This window comes from Gadus chalcogrammus, unplaced genomic scaffold (genome assembly GCF_026213295.1).
Source record: "Gadus chalcogrammus isolate NIFS_2021 unplaced genomic scaffold, NIFS_Gcha_1.0 GACHA066, whole genome shotgun sequence".
Classification (NCBI taxonomy): Eukaryota; Metazoa; Chordata; class Actinopteri; order Gadiformes; family Gadidae; genus Gadus; species Gadus chalcogrammus.
In genome coordinates, this window is record NW_026613501.1 from 95,931 (window position 1) to 115,619 (window position 19,689).

The 19,689-nt window shown below is 45.0% G+C and overlaps 7 non-coding genes and 1 pseudogene across 7 annotated transcripts; all 8 read right to left on the reverse strand.

Annotated features, from left to right (window-relative positions):
* Positions 1–2,813: 2,813 nt before the first annotated feature.
* On the reverse strand, positions 2,814–2,978 carry LOC130378134 (U1 spliceosomal RNA). The gene has a single exon (XR_008894522.1). It is a non-coding gene; the product is annotated as a U1 spliceosomal RNA (small nuclear RNA).
* Positions 2,979–3,914: 936 nt separating this feature from the next.
* LOC130378129 (U2 spliceosomal RNA) lies at positions 3,915–4,105 on the reverse strand. The gene has a single exon (XR_008894518.1). It is a non-coding gene; the product is annotated as a U2 spliceosomal RNA (small nuclear RNA).
* A 3,908-nt stretch (positions 4,106–8,013) lies between these two features.
* LOC130378125 (U1 spliceosomal RNA) lies at positions 8,014–8,178 on the reverse strand. The gene has a single exon (XR_008894515.1). It is a non-coding gene; the product is annotated as a U1 spliceosomal RNA (small nuclear RNA).
* Positions 8,179–9,115: 937 nt separating this feature from the next.
* On the reverse strand, positions 9,116–9,306 carry LOC130378131 (U2 spliceosomal RNA). The gene has a single exon (XR_008894520.1). It is a non-coding gene; the product is annotated as a U2 spliceosomal RNA (small nuclear RNA).
* A 3,937-nt stretch (positions 9,307–13,243) lies between these two features.
* On the reverse strand, positions 13,244–13,408 carry LOC130378126 (U1 spliceosomal RNA). The gene has a single exon (XR_008894516.1). It is a non-coding gene; the product is annotated as a U1 spliceosomal RNA (small nuclear RNA).
* A 939-nt stretch (positions 13,409–14,347) lies between these two features.
* LOC130378132 (U2 spliceosomal RNA) lies at positions 14,348–14,536 on the reverse strand. The gene has a single exon (XR_008894521.1). It is a non-coding gene; the product is annotated as a U2 spliceosomal RNA (small nuclear RNA).
* Positions 14,537–18,440: 3,904 nt separating this feature from the next.
* Positions 18,441–18,606, reverse strand: LOC130378128 (U1 spliceosomal RNA). Its single transcript, XR_008894517.1, has one exon. It is a non-coding gene; the product is annotated as a U1 spliceosomal RNA (small nuclear RNA).
* A 949-nt stretch (positions 18,607–19,555) lies between these two features.
* LOC130378133 (U2 spliceosomal RNA) lies at positions 19,556–19,689 on the reverse strand (annotated as a pseudogene).

Here is a 19,689-nt window from a genome sequence, read left to right on the forward strand (position 1 = left end):
GATCTGCTTTTAGTTTTACTAATTTATTCATGTTTTACAGTACCAGATGGAACATGCCTACACATCAGTGCACCGTGTGCGACAAGACATTCGGTGAAAAGTCCAACCTGGCGAGTCATCTGAAGATCCATGCAGACGCCAGGGAGACCTTTACCTGTGATGTCTGCGGGAAGAGCTTGGCCACTAAACCATCGCTGGTCAGCCATCAACAGCTACACCAGTACCCCAACATCATTTTGTACCGGCTAGGAGAGGCCAGGCTGTACTGTACAGAGGCAGCAAGGTCTGTGGCAGAGGCCCGCAGCAGCACTGTTGTTGACCCTAAATGGCTGGATCTCAAGACAGCAGAGACCTTTGGAAAGGTCAGCTGGTCATCACGTTCGGGAAGCACGCCGGTCAGACCTTCAGGTGGCTTGTGGAGAATGATGTCGGCTGGCTGGTGTGGCTGCTGTTCCAGTACTGCCAGCAGGGAGAGCAGAACGAGCTGCTGAAGTGGCAGAAGGAGCGACTGCTCCGCCAGACCGGCCTCAGGTCCAGTACCGGCACATCCATCACCAGGCTGGAAAGAGACGTGGTGAGAAGCGGAGCTAAGTTGTCATAAGCACTTTGTTTCACCTGTTGGCTGTGGAAAGCAAATAGCACACACGTCATATCAATACTGATCACATGTGTATTTTATATCTCCAGATTATTTGTTGATGAGCCTGTGACTCCAGCGAACCGGCCCGTTCAGCCCACTGGGTTTGTCGTCCTCCACCCGGCTGAAGCCTGCTGCGCTCACCCCCATTCTGCCGAGGCCTCCTGCGTCCACCCACCTCCAGCCGAGGCCACCTGCTGCGTTGACCTACGGCCCACCCCCTGTGTCGGCAGCACCCATACTGCTGGTCCTCCCCGCACAGCCACAGGCCCCCTCCGTCCTGTTTCGTGGGCCATCCTGCAGCCAGAGCCTTGTCCCTCCTGCACCAACAGTGAAGACATTCATGCCTAACAAGTCCTCAAGGCCATGTGGGGCTTGCCACATGCCAAACTGTGGTGGACAGTGGAAGAGGTACAACCCTTTCAAGGACAAAGTGGCTGGAAGCATGCAGAAAATGTTTTCCTACTGTCCATCCACTAGGAAGTCCACTACCCCTGGCTTTTACAATGTGGTGTATGACAACTTTGAACACTTTAAGAGTGTCGTGGATGCAGAGTTGGACAGGAGGACTGTGTAAATACCTGGAAATGCGTGTGTGTATGTGTGTGTGTGTGTGTGTGTGTGTGTGTGTGTGTGAATAACTTACCTCTGTGATGCCACTGTTCCTGTGCCATCTGTAAGAGAGAGAAAGAGGCTTGTTTGTGTGTGTTTGTCTTTGTCTTTGTGTGTGTTTTTTAAAGTGCTTCATTAAGCACTATCTATTTATTTATATCGTTCAAAAAAAAGGCACTTTGCAGATTTACTTGAAGTTCTTTTTTTCGCTTTTTATTTATTATTATTTATATTGCTGTTAAAATTAACTTTGTAGTATCCATTCTGCTCTATGTTCAATATCGAGGCCAATCTTTTAAACCATAATCAGTTCCAATCTAACACAATCAGTTTACATACCCTTTAGTGGTTGTTCATGTTCAGATAATCTGTGTTTTTGTCATGCATGTTGTTTGTCTTTGTCAGCTTCATGTCTTTGTGATGTTTGTATGTATTTGTCTGCTTCAGTTTTAACAAAAGTTTGCTCAAGAAAACACAAAAGGGAGGAACAGCTTGAGCCTTTATTTGTTGATTGGTCACCCGAGTCTATGGATAATCATGTTCATTATTGCACTTTAGCCTGTACAAGCCAATTGTTGATTTGTATCTTAAGTACAAGTGTGTGTGTGTGTGTGTGTGTGTGTGTGTGTGTGTGTGTGTGTGTGTGTGTGTGTGTGTGTGTGTGTGTGTGTGTGTGTGTGTGTGTGTGTGTGTGTGTGTGTGTGTGTTCTTTAATTGTTGAGTGTTTTTTATTATTATTAATGTTATTTATATGTGCCTGTCCTTGTGATGTGTGTATGTCTGTCAGCTCCATGTTTAACTAAATGTTTGCAAATGGTAGTACATGTTTGTCTCTCGTCTCATGCTCTCGTGTTCTCGCCTGTAGATCTGTACCTAGTCGTGGTGGGCGAGCTTTTAACTAAAATGATCTTGTTTATTTGTGTTTGTATGGATTGCCTTTTCAATGAAACACATTCTGGTTGAAAAATAAAAGTTGTAAAAGTATTTTGGAGTCTCAGTGTGCTTGGGTTTCAGAAGGGGTGGGGTATTGGAACGAAAAAACACACCAAAGCAATTAGAAGTCCTTGTGTCTTCACTCCCGCAACCAGAGGTGTGAATACACCCCCACTGTGATGGCTGCACTCCCTGTGTGGTCAAAACAATGAGTTCTGTGAATGGCTCTTATTATTTTTCTTAATTCAGCCCAAAAATGTAACAATTTAACACTTTTCCACTTGATTGTATGAATCTCATCAGCTACATCCACTCAAAGTATGAAAATAATAAACAAAACATCCAGCAGACTAGTGGATTTTGATAATCTAGGCCTTGCACATGACATTTCTGAAAATAAAACCACCCACCAGTGACCACCAGATGGAGCCGTCCGTTTTGATCCTCGATCCTTTTGGATCGATCCCAGTGTTGAGGGATAGGGACTTTGGGGGGTCATGAGCCATTCCCAGGCGGTCACCCATCCAAGTACTAACCAGGCCGGACCCTGCTTAGCCTCCGAGATCAGACGAGATCGGGCGTGCTCAGGGTGGTATCATTCATAGCTATTATTTCTTTAGAACAACATGATCAGGGGAGAGCGCGAACGCAGTCCCCCACTACCAGAAATTATGCAATCGAGATTCCCACATTTGGGGAATTTGCACGGGTCAGCAACAGCCTCAGTGCAATGGCTGAGCCTCGCTATGGGTGAACCACCTTCTTGATCATGGTATCTCCCTTGCCAGGTAAGTATGAGTTGTACACGTTCAGGTGGGCTGAACGATGCCCACGCGTGTTCCCCAGGAGAACGGTTGCAAAGCATTCGGAGATGTCTAGACTTTAATAAACACTGTAGACCACCGGTCACACGATGACAGGCGAATCTGAAATCAGCGTGATGGAAGCATAACGAAAGGAAACCTGGAGGTCCGAGTTATCGACACGCCACAGAAAGAATCCTTTTTTCTTTCTTAAACAACAGAATAGTGGTGGCGAGATGATGCCTCATGAAACGTCAAAGCCTCGCAGCCAGGTGAACCATCAAAGTGGTTCGACCTCGAAGCTTCAAATGAGTACGCTAGGGACAAGGAATGAAATTATGATGAAAGAAAGAGTTTCCTGTGATGATGTGATGTTTGCTTCGTACAACATCAAAACGTTTAAGAATTAAAGTCATTTCAGTGATACGTGTGAGTGTGCCGTTCATAAATATCTCCCGAGCTCATGGTAGAGAACAAATCATTTGACAAAGGTTTAAGTCATCCCGGGCAAAATAGATTGTCTTATAACTACAGTAGCCTACTAATAATTGTAATAATAGAACTGCATGATGTCTGAGAACGAGTGTGATTAATTACATAGCCATAAAAGTGATCTTGGAACTGGGTAGGGTCTTCTTTTTGTAGAAATGTGCCAATTGTGAACCCATATCGCGGAACAGCCCGAGATGAAGCCTCGAACGTCACGCGCCACGTCATTTCGCCTATGTGATACGGAGCTTCGCTGGGGGAGGAGCCGAGGTACTCGACACACGCCCCGATGCCTCGACGCAAACCATAACATCACTACAACAGAATATCGTTGGAGCAATTGTAAACAGTGCGTTTGTGAATTGTAAATGACACTTTATTGTCTACAGGCGGACGGGTGTACTCTCAGGAGGAGTTTAGTTTTGTTTTTCACAGTGAGAGAGGGGTGCACCGGTCCTGGAGTTACTGCAATACCAGGTCGATGCGTGGAGTGGACGGAGCAAGCCCCTTTTCCATCTCCCAGTTCGAAAATTCAATTTAATATATGGTCCCCGGGTAGGGGACGTATCAGATATTAAACTGATAAGAACAGATACTACACTTGATCTTAGCCAAAAGGCCGAGAAGCGATGCACACACATGCTCAGACCAAGAGGCTAGCTTCCCAGACACGTCGCTCCACTTGGCGGTTTAACAGACAACGACGAAACAAAAAAAAGACCAAGCAATCTGTGTGCGTGTTTGTGTGTCTGTGAAAGCTGGAGAAATAAGCCGAGGTCGCTACATCTCTTTGCTGCTGCCTGCTGGCAGTCTCACTATTCCGTCTGCATGTTTCACAAATAGAGTTTGGAGCAGTGGAGGCTTATATGAGACTACAGGTGAAGCAGTGAGTGAACGAAATGTTGAATGTATTTTCTTTCTTTATTTATTATTTATTATGTTACCTTTTTAAATTAGACCAGTACGTGAGTGCACTGAATTTCGTTGTACTTCTGTCCAATGACAAATAAATATATATCTATAACACCCGGAACTCTATTGCAGCCAATGAGCTCGAGTTGAAAAAGAAAATAGCTTACAGCACGTGGTATTCCCCGGTGAAGCAGTCAACGGAGGATTCACTCAGGTAAATTTTATCCCCTGCATCGTTTGCTAGTTAATAATTAGACTTTTTTTTCTTTACGGTTTGTATTAAGCTGTTTCGATTTTGTAGAAAGAGAAAAGATTTCGACCGTGTCATAACGTGGTCGTTGTGTATAAAGGGAAGACGTAGAGGTTACGTTTTTAGCTGCTGGGTAGACTTTAGTCAACCTATCGCCGTTTTGTCGGTGAGCAACCATATTACCCGTGGGCAGTCTCGTTTTAATCGTGGCAATCTAAGCCTTCCAACGGTGTATGGCACTACTATATTCACCCAAGGGTTGTTGAAATAATAAGCTGATTAATGTGTGTTTTGTGACGATAGCTAGGCGCGGCTAACGACACTGTTTACAATAGTAAGGGCTACGTCGCATACCTGCAAACTTGTTGCTTTTCGGCGACAATCAACGTTTTCTTGGTCAATTTGATGTGGATATGTGTTAATATGGGTAAATGTGACTGTTGAGACAACAGCTGATGCGAGAGTAATTGTAACATGAAGCAATTTGGCGACCGTGTTAATCTCTTGACAATCTGGCGAGCTTGTTGTCCTAGGCTAATACACCAACAGCAGATTTCTGTATAATAAAGGGCTACATATTGTCAATCTAAATGATCTGCTTTTAGTTTTACTCATTTATTCATGTTTTACAGTACCAGATGGAACATGCCTACACATCAGTGCACTGTGTGCGACAAGACATTCGGTGAAAAGTCCAACCTGGCGAGTCATCTGAAGATCCATGCAGACGCCAGGGAGACCTTTACCTGTGATGTCTGCGGGAAGAGCTTGGCCACTAAACCATCGCTGGTCAGCCATCAACAGCTACACCAGTACCCCAACATCATTTTGTACCGGCTAGGAGAGGCCAGGCTGTACTGTACAGAGGCAGCAAGGTCTGTGGCAGAGGCCCGCAGCAGCACTGTTGTTGACCCTAAATGGCTGGATCTCAAGACAGCAGAGACCTTTGGAAAGGTCAGCTGGTCATCACGTTCGGGAAGCACGCCGGTCAGACCTTCAGGTGGCTTGTGGAGAATGATGTCGGCTGGCTGGTGTGGCTGCTGTTCCAGTACTGCCAGCAGGGAGAGCAGAACGAGCTGCTGAAGTGGCAGAAGGAGCGACTGCTCCGCCAGACCGGCCTCAGGTCCAGTACCGGCACATCCATCACCAGGCTGGAAAGAGACGTGGTGAGAAGCGGAGCTAAGTTGTCATAAGCACTTTGTTTCACCTGTTGGCTGTGGAAAGCAAATAGCACACACGTCATATCAATACTGATCACATGTGTATTTTATATTTCCAGATTATTTGTTGATGAGCCTGTGACTCCAGCGAACCGGCCCGTTCAGCCCACTGGGTTTGTCGTCCTCCACCCGGCTGAAGCCTGCTGCGCTCACCCCCATTCTGCCGAGGCCTCCTGCGCCCACCCACCTCCAGCCGAGGCCACCTGCTGCGTTGACCTACGGCCCACCCCCTGTGTCGGCAGCACCCATACTGCTGGTCCTCCCCGCACAGCCACAGGCCCCCTCCGTCCTGTTTCGTGGGCCATCCTGCAGCCAGAGCCTTGTCACTCCTGCACCAACAGTGAAGACATTCATGCCTAACAAGTCCTCAAGGCCATGTGGGGCTTGCCACATGCCAAACTGTGGTGGACAGTGGAAGAGGTACAACCCTTTCAAGGACAAAGTGGCTGGAAGCATGCAGAAAATGTTTTCCTACTGTCCATCCACTAGGAAGTCCACTACCCCTGGCTTTTACAATGTGGTGTATGACAACTTTGAACACTTTAAGAGTGTCGTGGATGCAGAGTTGGACAGGAGGACTGTGTAAATACCTGGAAATGCGTGTGTGTATGTGTGTGTGTGTGTGTGTGTGTGTGTGTGAATAACTTACCTCTGTGATGCCACTGTTCCTGTGCCATCTGTAAGAGAGAGAAAGAGGCTTGTTTGTGTGTGTTTGTCTTTGTGTGTGTTTTTTTAAAGTGCTTCATTAAGCACTATCTATTTATTTATATCGTTAAAAAAAAAGGCACTTTGCAGATTTACTTGAAGTTCTTTTGTTCGCTTTTATTTATTATTATTTATATTGCTGTTAAAATTAACTTTGTAGTATCCATTCTGCTCTATGTTCAATATCGAGGCCAATCTTTTAAACCATAATCAGTTCCAATCTAACACAATCAGTTTACATACCCTTTAGTGGTTGTTCATGTTCAGATAATCTGTGTTTTTGTCATGCATGTTGTTTGTCTTTGTCAGCTTCATGTCTTTGTGATGTTTGTATGTATTTGTCTGCTTCAGTTTTAACAAAAGTTTGCTCAAGAAAACACAAAAGGGAGGAACAGCTTGAGCCTTTATTTGTTGATTGGTCACCCGAGTCTATGGATAATCATGTTCATTATTGCACTTTAGCCTGTACAAGCCAATTGTTGATTTGTATCTTAAGTACAAGTGTGTGTGTGTGTGTGTGTGTGTGTGTGTGTGTGTGTGTGTGTGTGTGTGTGTGTGTGTGTGTGTGTGTGTGTGTGTGTGTGTGTGTGTGTGTTCTTTAATTGTTGAGTGTTTTTTATTATTATTAATGTTATTTATATGTGCCTGTCCTTGTGATGTGTGTATGTCTGTCAGCTCCATGTTTAACTAAATGTTTGCAAATGGTAGTACATGTTTGTCTCTCGTCTCATGCTCTCGTGTTCTCGCCTGTAGATCTGTACCTAGTCGTGGTGGGCGAGCTTTTAACTAAAATGATCTTGTTTATTTGTGTTTGTATGGATTGCCTTTTCAATGAAACACATTCTGGTTGAAAAATAAAAGTTGTAAAAGTATTTTGGAGTCTCAGTGTGCTTGGGTTTCAGAAGGGGTGGGGTATTGGAACGAAAAAACACACCAAAGCAATTAGAAGTCCTTGTGTCTTCACTCCCGCAACCAGAGGTGTGAATACACCCCCACTGTGATGGCTGCACTCCCTGTGTGGTCAAAACAATGAGTTCTGTGAATGGCTCTTATTATTTTTCTTAATTCAGCCCAAAAATGTAACAATTTAACACTTTTCCACTTGATTGTATGAATCTCATCAGCTACATCCACTCAAAGTATGAAAATAATAAACAAAACATCCAGCAGACTAGTGGATTTTGATAATCTAGGCCTTGCACATGACATTTCTGAAAATAAAACCACCCACCAGTGACCACCAGATGGAGCCGTCCGTTTTGATCCTCGATCCTTTTGGATCGATCCCAGTGTTGAGGGATAGGGACTTTGGGGGGTCATGAGCCATTCCCAGGCGGTCACCCATCCAAGTACTAACCAGGCCGGACCCTGCTTAGCCTCCGAGATCAGACGAGATCGGGCGTGCTCAGGGTGGTATCATTCATAGCTATTATTTCTTTAGAACAACATGATCAGGGGAGAGCGCGAACGCAGTCCCCCACTACCAGAAATTATGCAATCGAGATTCCCACATTTGGGGAATTTGCACGGGTCAGCAACAGCCTCAGTGCAATGGCTGAGCCTCGCTATGGGTGAACCACCTTCTTGATCATGGTATCTCCCTTGCCAGGTAAGTATGAGTTGTACACGTTCAGGTGGGCTGAACGATGCCCACGCGTGTTCCCCAGGAGAACGGTTGCAAAGCATTCGGAGATGTCTAGACTTTAATAAACACTGTAGACCACCGGTCACACGATGACAGGCGAATCTGAAATCAGCGTGATGGAAGCATAACGAAAGGAAACCTGGAGGTCCGAGTTATCGACACGCCACAGAAAGAATCCTTTTTTCTTTCTTAAACAACAGAATAGTGGTGGCGAGATGATGCCTCATGAAACGTCAAAGCCTCGCAGCCAGGTGAACCATCAAAGTGGTTCGACCTCGAAGCTTCAAATGAGTACGCTAGGGACAAGGAATGAAATTATGATGAAAGAAAGAGTTTCCTGTGATGATGTGATGTTTGCTTCGTACAACATCAAAACGTTTAAGAATTAAAGTCATTTCAGTGATACGTGTGAGTGTGCCGTTCATAAATATCTCCCGAGCTCATGGTAGAGAACAAATCATTTGACAAAGGTTTTAAGTCATCCCGGGCAAAATAGATTGTCTTATAACTACAGTAGCCTACTAATAATTGTAATAATAGAACTGCATGATGTCTGAGAACGAGTGTGATTAATTACATAGCCATAAAAGTGATCTTGGAACTGGGTAGGGTCTTCTTTTTGTAGAAATGTGCCAATTGTGAACCCATATCGCGTAACAGCCCGAGATGAAGCCTCGAACGTCACGCGCCACGTCATTTCGCCTATGTGATACGGAGCTTCGCTGGGGGAGGAGCCGAGGTACTCGACACACGCCCCGATGCCTCGACGCAAACCATAACATCACTACAACAGAATATCGTTGGAGCAATTGTAAACAGTGCGTTTGTGAATTGTAAATGACACTTTATTGTCTACAGGCGGACGGGTGTACTCTCAGGAGGAGTTTAGTTTTGTTTTTCACAGTGAGAGAGGGGTGAACCGGTCCTGGAGTTACTGCAATACCAGGTCGATGCGTGGAGTGGACGGAGCAAGCCCCTTTTCCATCTCCCAGTTCGAAAATTCAATTTAATATATGGTCCCCGGGTAGGGGACGTATCAGATATTAAACTGATAAGAACAGATACTACACTTGATCTTAACCAAAAGGCCGAGAAGCGATGCACACACATGCTCAGACCAAGAGGCTAGCTTCCCAGACACGTCGCTCCACTTGGCGGTTTAACAGACAACGACGAAACAAAAAAAAGACCAAGCAATCTGTGTGCGTGTTTGTGTGTCTGTGAAAGCTGGAGAAATAAACCGAGGTCGCTACATCTCTTTGCTGCTGCCTGCTGGCAGTCTCACTATTCCGTCTGCATGTTTCACAAATAGAGTTTGGAGCAGTGGAGGCTTATATGAGACTACAGGTGAAGCAGTGAGTGAACGAAATGTTGAATGTATTTTCTTTCTTTATTTATTATTTATTATGTTACCTTTTTAAATTAGACCAGTACGTGAGTGCACTGAATTTCGTTGTACTTCTGTCCAATGACAAATAAATATATATCTATAACACCCGGAACTCTATTGCAGCCAATGAGCTCGAGTTGAAAAAGAAAATAGCTTACAGCACGTGGTATTCCCCGGTGAAGCAGTCAACGGAGGATTCACTCAGGTACATTTTATCCCCTGCATCGTTTGCTAGTTAATAATTAGACTTTTTTTTCTTTACGGTTTGTATTAAGCTGTTTCGATTTTGTAGAAAGAGAAAAGATTTCGACCGTGTCATAACGTGGTCGTTGTGTATAAAGGGAAGACGTAGAGGTTACGTTTTTAGCTGCTGGGTAGACTTTAGTCAACCTATCGCCGTTTTGTCGGTGAGCAACCATATTACCCGTGGGAAGTCTCGTTTTAATCGTGGCAATCTAAGCTTTCCAACGGTGTATGGCATTACTATATTCACCCAAGGGTTGTTGAAATAATAAGCTGATTAATGTGTGTTTTGTGACGATAGCTAGGCGCGGCTAACGACACTGTTTACAATAGTAAGGGCTACGTCGCATACCTGCAAACTTGTTGCTTTTCGGCGACAATCAACGTTTTCTTGGTCAATTTGATGTGGATATGTGTTAATATGGGTAAATGTGACTGTTGAGACAACAGCTGATGCGAGAGTAATTGTAACATGAAGCAATTTGGCGACCGTGTTAATCTCTTGACAATCTGGCGAGCTTGTTGTCCTAGGCTAATACACCAACAGCAGATTTCTGTATAATAAAGGGCTACATATTGTCAATCTAAATGATCTGCTTTTAGTTTTACTCATTTATTCATGTTTTACAGTACCAGATGGAACATGCCTACACATCAGTGCACCGTGTGCGACAAGACATTCGGTGAAAAGTCCAACCTGGCGAGTCATCTGAAGATCCATGCAGACGCCAGGGAGACCTTTACCTGTGATGTCTGCGGGAAGAGCTTGGCCACTAAACCATCGCTGGTCAGCCATCAACAGCTACACCAGTACCCCAACATCATTTTGTACCGGCTAGGAGAGGCCAGGCTGTACTGTACAGAGGCAGCAAGGTCTGTGGCAGAGGCCCGCAGCAGCACTGTTGTTGACCCTAAATGGCTGGATCTCAAGACAGCAGAGACCTTTGGAAAGGTCAGCTGGTCATCACGTTCGGGAAGCACGCCGGTCAGACCTTCAGGTGGCTTGTGGAGAATGATGTCGGCTGGCTGGTGTGGCTGCTGTTCCAGTACTGCCAGCAGGGAGAGCAGAACGAGCTGCTGAAGTGGCAGAAGGAGCGACTGCTCCGCCAGACCGGCCTCAGGTCCAGTACCGGCACATCCATCACCAGGCTGGAAAGAGACGTGGTGAGAAGCGGAGCTAAGTTGTCATAAGCACTTTGTTTCACCTGTTGGCTGTGGAAAGCAAATAGCACACACGTCATATCAATACTGATCACATGTGTATTTTATATTTCCAGATTATTTGTTGATGAGCCTGTGACTCCAGCGAACCGGCCCGTTCAGCCCACTGGGTTTGTCGTCCTCCACCCGGCTGAAGCCTGCTGCGCTCACCCCCATTCTGCCGAGGCCTCCTGCGCCCACCCACCTCCAGCCGAGGCCACCTGCTGCGTTGACCTACGGCCCACCCCCTGTGTCGGCAGCACCCATACTGCTGGTCCTCCCCGCACAGCCACAGGCCCCCTCCGTCCTGTTTCGTGGGCCATCCTGCAGCCAGAGCCTTGTCCCTCCTGCACCAACAGTGAAGACATTCATGCCTAACAAGTCCTCAAGGCCATGTGGGTCTTGCCACATGCCAAACTGTGGTGGACAGTGGAAGAGGTACAACCCTTTCAAGGACAAAGTGGCTGGAAGCATGCAGAAAATGTTTTCCTACTGTCCATCCACTAGGAAGTCCACTACCCCTGGCTTTTACAATGTGGTGTATGACAACTTTGAACACTTTAAGAGTGTCGTGGATGCAGAGTTGGACAGGAGGACTGTGTAAATACCTGGAAATGCGTGTGTGTATGTGTGTGTGTGTGTGTGTGTGTGTGTGTGTGTGTGTGTGTGTGTGAATAACTTACCTCTGTGATGCCACTGTTCCTGTGCCATCTGTAAGAGAGAGAAAGAGGCTTGTTTGTGTGTGTTTGTCTTTGTGTGTGTTTTTTTAAAGTGCTTCATTAAGCACTATCTATTTATTTATATCGTTAAAAAAAAAGGCACTTTGCAGATTTACTTGAAGTTCTTTTGTTCGCTTTTTATTTATTATTATTTATATTGCTGTTAAAATTAACTTTGTAGTATCCATTCTGCTCTATGTTCAATATCGAGGCCAATCTTTTAAACCATAATCAGTTCCAATCTAACACAATCAGTTTACATACCCTTTAGTGGTTGTTCATGTTCAGATAATCTGTGTTTTTGTCATGCATGTTGTTTGTCTTTGTCAGCTTCATGTCTTTGTGATGTTTGTATGTATTTGTCTGCTTCAGTTTTAACAAAAGTTTGCTCAAGAAAACACAAAAGGGAGGAACAGCTTGAGCCTTTATTTGTTGATTGGTCACCCGAGTCTATGGATAATCATGTTCATTATTGCACTTTAGCCTGTACAAGCCAATTGTTGATTTGTATCTTAAGTACAAGTGTGTGTGTGTGTGTGTGTGTGTGTGTGTGTGTGTGTGTGTGTGTGTGTGTGTGTGTGTGTGTGTGTGTGTGTGTGTGTGTGTGTGTGTGTGTGTGTGTGTGTGTGTTCTTTAATTGTTGAGTGTTTTTTATTATTATTAATGTTATTTATATGTGCCTGTCCTTGTGATGTGTGTATGTCTGTCAGCTCCATGTTTAACTAAATGTTTGCAAATGGTAGTACATGTTTGTCTCTCGTCTCATGCTCTCGTGTTCTCGCCTGTAGATCTGTACCTAGTCGTGGTGGGCGAGCTTTTAACTAAAATGATCTTGTTTATTTGTGTTTGTATGGATTGCCTTTTCAATGAAACACATTCTGGTTGAAAATTAAAGTTGTAAAAGTATTTTGGAGTCTCAGTGTGCTTGGGTTTCAGAAGGGGTGGGGTATTGGAACGAAAAAACACACCAAAGCAATTAGAAGTCCTTGTGTCTTCACTCCCGCAACCAGAGGTGTGAATACACCCCCACTGTGATGGCTGCACTCCCTGTGTGGTCAAAACAATGAGTTCTGTGAATGGCTCTTATTATTTTTCTTAATTCAGCCCAAAAATGTAACAATTTAACACTTTTCCACTTGATTGTATGAATCTCATCAGCTACATCCACTCAAAGTATGAAAATAATAAACAAAACATCCAGCAGACTAGTGGATTTTGATAATCTAGGCCTTGCACATGACATTTCTGAAAATAAAACCACCCACCAGTGACCACCAGATGGAGCCGTCCGTTTTGATCCTCGATCCTTTTGGATCGATCCCAGTGTTGAGGGATAGGGACTTTGGGGGGTCATGAGCCATTCCCAGGCGGTCACCCATCCAAGTACTAACCAGGCCGGACCTGCTTAGCCTCCGAGATCAGACGAGATCGGGCGTGCTCAGGGTGGTATCATTCATAGCTATTATTTCTTTAGAACAACATGATCAGGGGAGAGCGCGAACGCAGTCCCCCACTACCAGAAATTATGCAATCGAGATTCCCACATTTGGGGAATTTGCACGGGTCAGCAACAGCCTCAGTGCAATGGCTGAGCCTCGCTATGGGTGAACCACCTTCTTGATCATGGTATCTCCCTTGCCAGGTAAGTATGAGTTGTACACGTTCAGGTGGGCTGAACGATGCCCACGCGTGTTCCCCAGGAGAACGGTTGCAAAGCATTCGGAGATGTCTAGACTTTAATAAACACTGTAGACCACCGGTCACACGATGACAGGCGAATCTGAAATCAGCGTGATGGAAGCATAACGAAAGGAAACCTGGAGGTCCGAGTTATCGACACGCCACAGAAAGAATCCTTTTTTCTTTCTTAAACAACAGAATAGTGGTGGCGAGATGATGCCTCATGAAACGTCAAAGCCTCGCAGCCAGGTGAACCATCAAAGTGGTTCGACCTCGAAGCTTTCAAATGAGTACGCTAGGGACAAGGAATGAAATTATGATGAAAGAAAGAGTTTCCTGTGATGATGTGATGTTTGCTTCGTACAACATCAAAACGTTTAAGAATTAAAGTCATTTCAGTGATACGTGTGAGTGTGCCGTTCATAAATATCTCCCGAGCTCATGGTAGAGAACAAATCATTTGACAAAGGTTTTAAGTCATCCCGGGCAAAATAGATTGTCTTATAACTACAGTAGCCTACTAATAATTGTAATAATAGAACTGCATGATGTCTGAGAACGAGTGTGATTAATTACATAGCCATAAAAGTGATCTTGGAACTGGGTAGGGTCTTCTTTTTGTAGAAATGTGCCAATTGTGAACCCATATCGCGTAACAGCCCGAGATGAAGCCTCGAACGTCACGCGCCACGTCATTTCGCCTATGTGATACGGAGCTTCGCTGGGGGAGGAGCCGAGGTACTCGACACACGCCCCGATGCCTCGACGCAAACCATAACATCACTACAACAGAATATCGTTGGAGCAATTGTAAACAGTGCGTTTGTGAATTGTAAATGACACTTTATTGTCTACAGGCGGACGGGTGTACTCTCAGGAGGAGTTTAGTTTTGTTTTTCACAGTGAGAGAGGGTGTGAACCGGTCCTGGAGTTACTGCAATACCAGGTCGATGCGTGGAGTGGACGGAGCAAGCCCCTTTTCCATCTCCCAGTTCGAAAATTCAATTAATATATGGTCCCCGGGTAGGGGACGTATCAGATATTAAACTGATAAGAACAGATACTACACTGATCTTAACCAAAAGGCCGAGAAGCGATGCACACACATGCTCAGACCAAGAGGCTAGCTTCCCAGACACGTCGCTCCACTTGGCGGTTTAACAGACAACGACGAAACAAAAAAAGACCAAGCAATCTGTGTGCGTGTTTGTGTGTCTGTGAAAGCTGGAGAAATAAACCGAGGTCGCTACATCTCTTTGCTGCTGCCTGCTGGCAGTCTCACTATTCCGTCTGCATGTTTCACAAATAGAGTTTGGAGCAGTGGAGGCTTATATGAGACTACAGGTGAAGCAGTGAGTGAACGAAATGTTGAATGTATTTTCTTTCTTTATTTATTATTTATTATGTTACCTTTTTAAATTAGACCAGTACGTGAGTGCACTGAATTTCGTTGTACTTCTGTCCAATGACAAATAAATATATATCTATAACACCCGGAACTCTATTGCAGCCAATGAGCTCGAGTTGAAAAAGAAAATAGCTTACAGCACGTGGTATTCCCCGGTGAAGCAGTCAACGGAGGATTCACTCAGGTACATTTTATCCCCTGCATCGTTTGCTAGTTAATAATTAGACTTTTTTTTCTTTACGGTTTGTATTAAGCTGTTTCGATTTTGTAGAAAGAGAAAAGATTTCGACCGTGTCATAACGTGGTCGTTGTGTATAAAGGGAAGACGTAGAGGTTACGTTTTTAGCTGCTGGGTAGACTTTAGTCAACCTATCGCCGTTTTGTCGGTGAGCAACCATATTACCCGTGGGAAGTCTCGTTTTAATCGTGGCAATCTAAGCTTTCCAACGGTGTATGGCATTACTATATTCACCCAAGGGTTGTTGAAATAATAAGCTGATTAATGTGTGTTTTGTGACGATAGCTAGGCGCGGCTAACGACACTGTTTACAATAGTAAGGGCTACGTCGCATACCTGCAAACTTGTTGCTTTTCGGCGACAATCAACGTTTTCTTGGTCAATTTGATGTGGATATGTGTTAATATGGGTAAATGTGACTGTTGAGACAACAGCTGATGCGAGAGTAATTGTAACATGAAGCAATTTGGCGACCGTGTTAATCTCTTGACAATCTGGCGAGCTTGTTGTCCTAGGCTAATACACCAACAGCAGATTTCTGTATAATAAAGGGCTACATATTGTCAATCTAAATGATCTGCTTTTAGTTTTACTCATTTATTCATGTTTTACAGTACCAGATGGAACATGCCTACACATCAGTGCACGTGTGCGACAAGACATTCGGTGAAAAGTCCAACCTGGCGAGTCATCTGAAGATCCATGCAGACGCCAGGGAGACCTTTACCTGTGATGTCTGCGGGAAGAGCTTGGCCACTAAACCATCGCTGGTCAGCCATCAACAGCTACACCAGTACCCCAACATCATTTTGTACCGGCTAGGAGAGGCCAGGCTGTACTGTACAGAGGCAGCAAGGTCTGTGGCAGAGGCCCGCAGCAGCACTGTTGTTGACCCTAAATGGCTGGATCTCAAGACAGCAGAGACCTTTGGAAAGGTCAGCTGGTCATCACGTTCGGGAAGCACGCCGGTCAGACCCTCAGGTGGCTTGTGGAGAATGATGTCGGCTGGCTGGTGTGGCTGCTGTTCCAGTACTGCCAGCAGGGAGAGCAGAACGAGCTGCTGAAGTGGCAGAAGGAGCGACTGCTCCGCCAGACCGGCCTCAGGTCCAGTACCGGCCCATCCATCACCAGGCTGGAAAGAGACGTGGTGAGAAGCGGAGCTAAGTTGTCATAAGCACTTTGTTTCACCTGTTGGCTGTGGAAAGCAAATAGCACACACGTCATATCAATACTGATCACATGTGTATTTTATATTTCCAGATTATTTGTTGATGAGCCTGTGACTCCAGCGAACCGGCCCGTTCAGCCCACTGGGTTTGTCGTCCTCCACCCGGCTGAAGCCTGCTGCGCTCACCCCCATTCTGCCGAGGCCTCCTGCGCCCACCCACCTCCAGCCGAGGCCACCTGCTGCGTTGACCTACGGCCCACCCCCTGTGTCGGCAGCACCCATACTGCTGGTCCTCCCCGCACAGCACAGGCCCCCTCCGTCCTGTTTCGTGGGCCATCCTGCAGCCAGAGCCTTGTCCCTCCTGCACCAACAGTGAAGACATTCATGCCTAACAAGTCCTCAAGGCCATGTGGGTCTTGCCACATGCCAAACTGTGGTGGACAGTGGAAGAGGTACAACCCTTTCAAGGACAAAGTGGCTGGAAGCATGCAGAAAATGTTTTCCTACTGTCCATCCACTAGGAAGTCCACTACCCCTGGCTTTTACAATGTGGTGTATGACAACTTTGAACACTTTAAGAGTGTCGTGGATGCAGAGTTGGACAGGAGGACTGTGTAAATACCTGGAAATGCGTGTGTGTATGTGTGTGTGTGTGTGTGTGTGTGTGTGTGTGTGTGTGTGTGTGTGAATAACTTACCTCTGTGATGCCACTGTTCCTGTGCCATCTGTAAGAGAGAGAAAGAGGCTTGTTTGTGTGTGTTTGTCTTTGTGTGTGTTTTTTTAAAGTGCTTCATTAAGCACTATCTATTTATTTATATCGTTAAAAAAAAAGGCACTTTGCAGATTTACTTGAAGTTCTTTTGTTCGCTTTTTATTTATTATTATTTATATTGCTGTTAAAATTAACTTTGTAGTATCCATTCTGCTCTATGTTCAATATCGAGGCCAATCTTTTAAACCATAATCAGTTCCAATCTAACACAATCAGTTTACATACCCTTTAGTGGTTGTTCATGTTCAGATAATCTGTGTTTTTGTCATGCATGTTGTTTGTCTTTGTCAGCTTCATGTCTTTGTGATGTTTGTATGTATTTGTCTGCTTCAGTTTTAACAAAAGTTTGCTCAAGAAAACACAAAAGGGAGGAACAGCTTGAGCCTTTATTTGTTGATTGGTCACCCGAGTCTATGGATAATCATGTTCATTATTGCACTTTAGCCTGTACAAGCCAATTGTTGATTTGTATCTTAAGTACAAGTGTGTGTGTGTGTGTGTGTGTGTGTGTGTGTGTGTGTGTGTGTGTGTGTGTGTGTGTGTGTGTGTGTGTGTGTGTTCTTTAATTGTTGAGTGTTTTTTATTATTATTAATGTTATTTATATGTGCCTGTCCTTGTGATGTGTGTATGTCTGTCAGCTCCATGTTTAACTAAATGTTTGCAAATGGTAGTACATGTTTGTCTCTCGTCTCATGCTCTCGTGTTCTCGCCTGTAGATCTGTACCTAGTCGTGGTGGGCGAGCTTTTAACTAAAATGATCTTGTTTATTTGTGTTTATATGGATTGCCTTTTCAATGAAACACATTCTGGTTGAAAAATAAAAGTTGTAAAAGTATTTTGGAGTCTCAGTGTGCTTGGGTTTCAGAAGGGGTGGGGTATTGGAAAGAAAAAACACACCAAAGAAATTAGAAGTCCTTGTGTCTTCACTCCCGCAACCAGAGGTGTGAATACACCCCCACTGTGATGGCTGCACTCCCTGTGTGGTCAAAACAATGAGTTCTGTGAATGGCTCTTATTATTTTTCTTAATTCAGCCCAAAAATGTAACAATTTAACACTTTTCCACTTGATTGTATGACTCTCATCAGCTACATCCACTCAAAGTATGAAAATAATAAACAAAACATCCAGCAGACTAGTGGATTTTGATAATCTAGGCCTTGCACATGACATTTCTGAAAATAAAACCACCCACCATTGGCCACCAGATGGAGCCGTCCGTTTTGATCCTCGATCCTTTTGGATCGATCCCAGTGTTGAGGGATAGGGACTTTGGGGGGTCATGAGCCATTCCCAGGCGGTCACCCATCCAAGTACTAACCAGGCCGGACCCTACTTAGCCTCCGAGATCAGACGAGATCGGGCGTGCTCAGGGTGGTATCATTTATAGCTATTATTTCTTTAGAACAACATGATCAGGGGAGAGCGCGAACGCAGTCCCCCACTACCAGAAATTATGCAATCGAGATTCCCACATTTGGGGAATTTGCACGGTGTCAGCAACAGCCTCAGTGCAATGGCTGAGCCTCGCTATGGGTGAACCACCTTCTTGATCGTGGTATCTCCCTTGCCAGGTAAGTATGAGTTGTACACGTTCAGGTGGGCTGAACGATGCCCACGCTTGTTCCCGTGGAGAACGGTTGCAAAGCATTCGGAGATGTCTAGACTTTAATAAACACTGTAGACCACCGGTCACACGATGACAGGCGAATCTGAAATCAGCGTGATGGAAGCATAACGAAAGGAAACCTGGAGATCCGAGTTATCGACCCGCCACAGAAAGAATCCTTTTTTTCTTTCTTAAACAACAGAATATCGTTGGAATAATTGTAAACAGTGCGTTTATGAATTGTAAATGACACTTTATTGTCTACAGGCGGACGGGTGTACTCTCAGGTAGTGATGTTATGGTTTGCGTCGAGGCATCGGGGCGTGTGTCGAGTACCTCGGCTCCTCCCCCAGCGAAGCTCCGTATCACATAGGCGAAATGACGTGGCGCGTGACGTTCGAGGCTTCATCTCGGGCTGTTGCGCGATATGGGTTCACAATTGGCACATTTTTACAAAAAGAAGACCCTACCCAGTTCCAAGATCACTTTTATGGCTATGTACTTAATCACACTCATTCTCAGTCATCATGCAGTTCTATTATTACAATTATTAGTAGGCTACTGAGACAATCTATTTGCCCGGGATGACTTAAAATCTAGGTCAAATGATTTGTTCTCTACCATGAGCTCGGGAGATATTTATGAACGGCAAACTCACACGTATCACTGAAATGACTTTAATTCTTAAACGTTGTGATGTTGTAGGCTACGAAGCAAACATCACATCATCACAGGAAACTCTTTCTTTCATCATAATTTAATTCACCACTAGGTGTCCCTAGCGTACTAATTTGAAGCTTCGAGGTCGAACCACTTGATGGTTCATCTGGCCTGCGAGGCTTTGACGTTTCATGAGGCATCATCTCGGCACCACTACTCTCTGGACTCAGGAGGAGTTTAGTTTTGTTTTTCACAGTGAGAGAGGGGTTGCACCGGTCCTGGAGGTACTGCAATACCAGGTCGATGCGTGGATGTGGACGGAGCAAGCCCCTTTTCCATCTCCCAGTTCCAAAAATCAATTTAATATATGGTCCCGGGTAGGGGACGTATCAGATA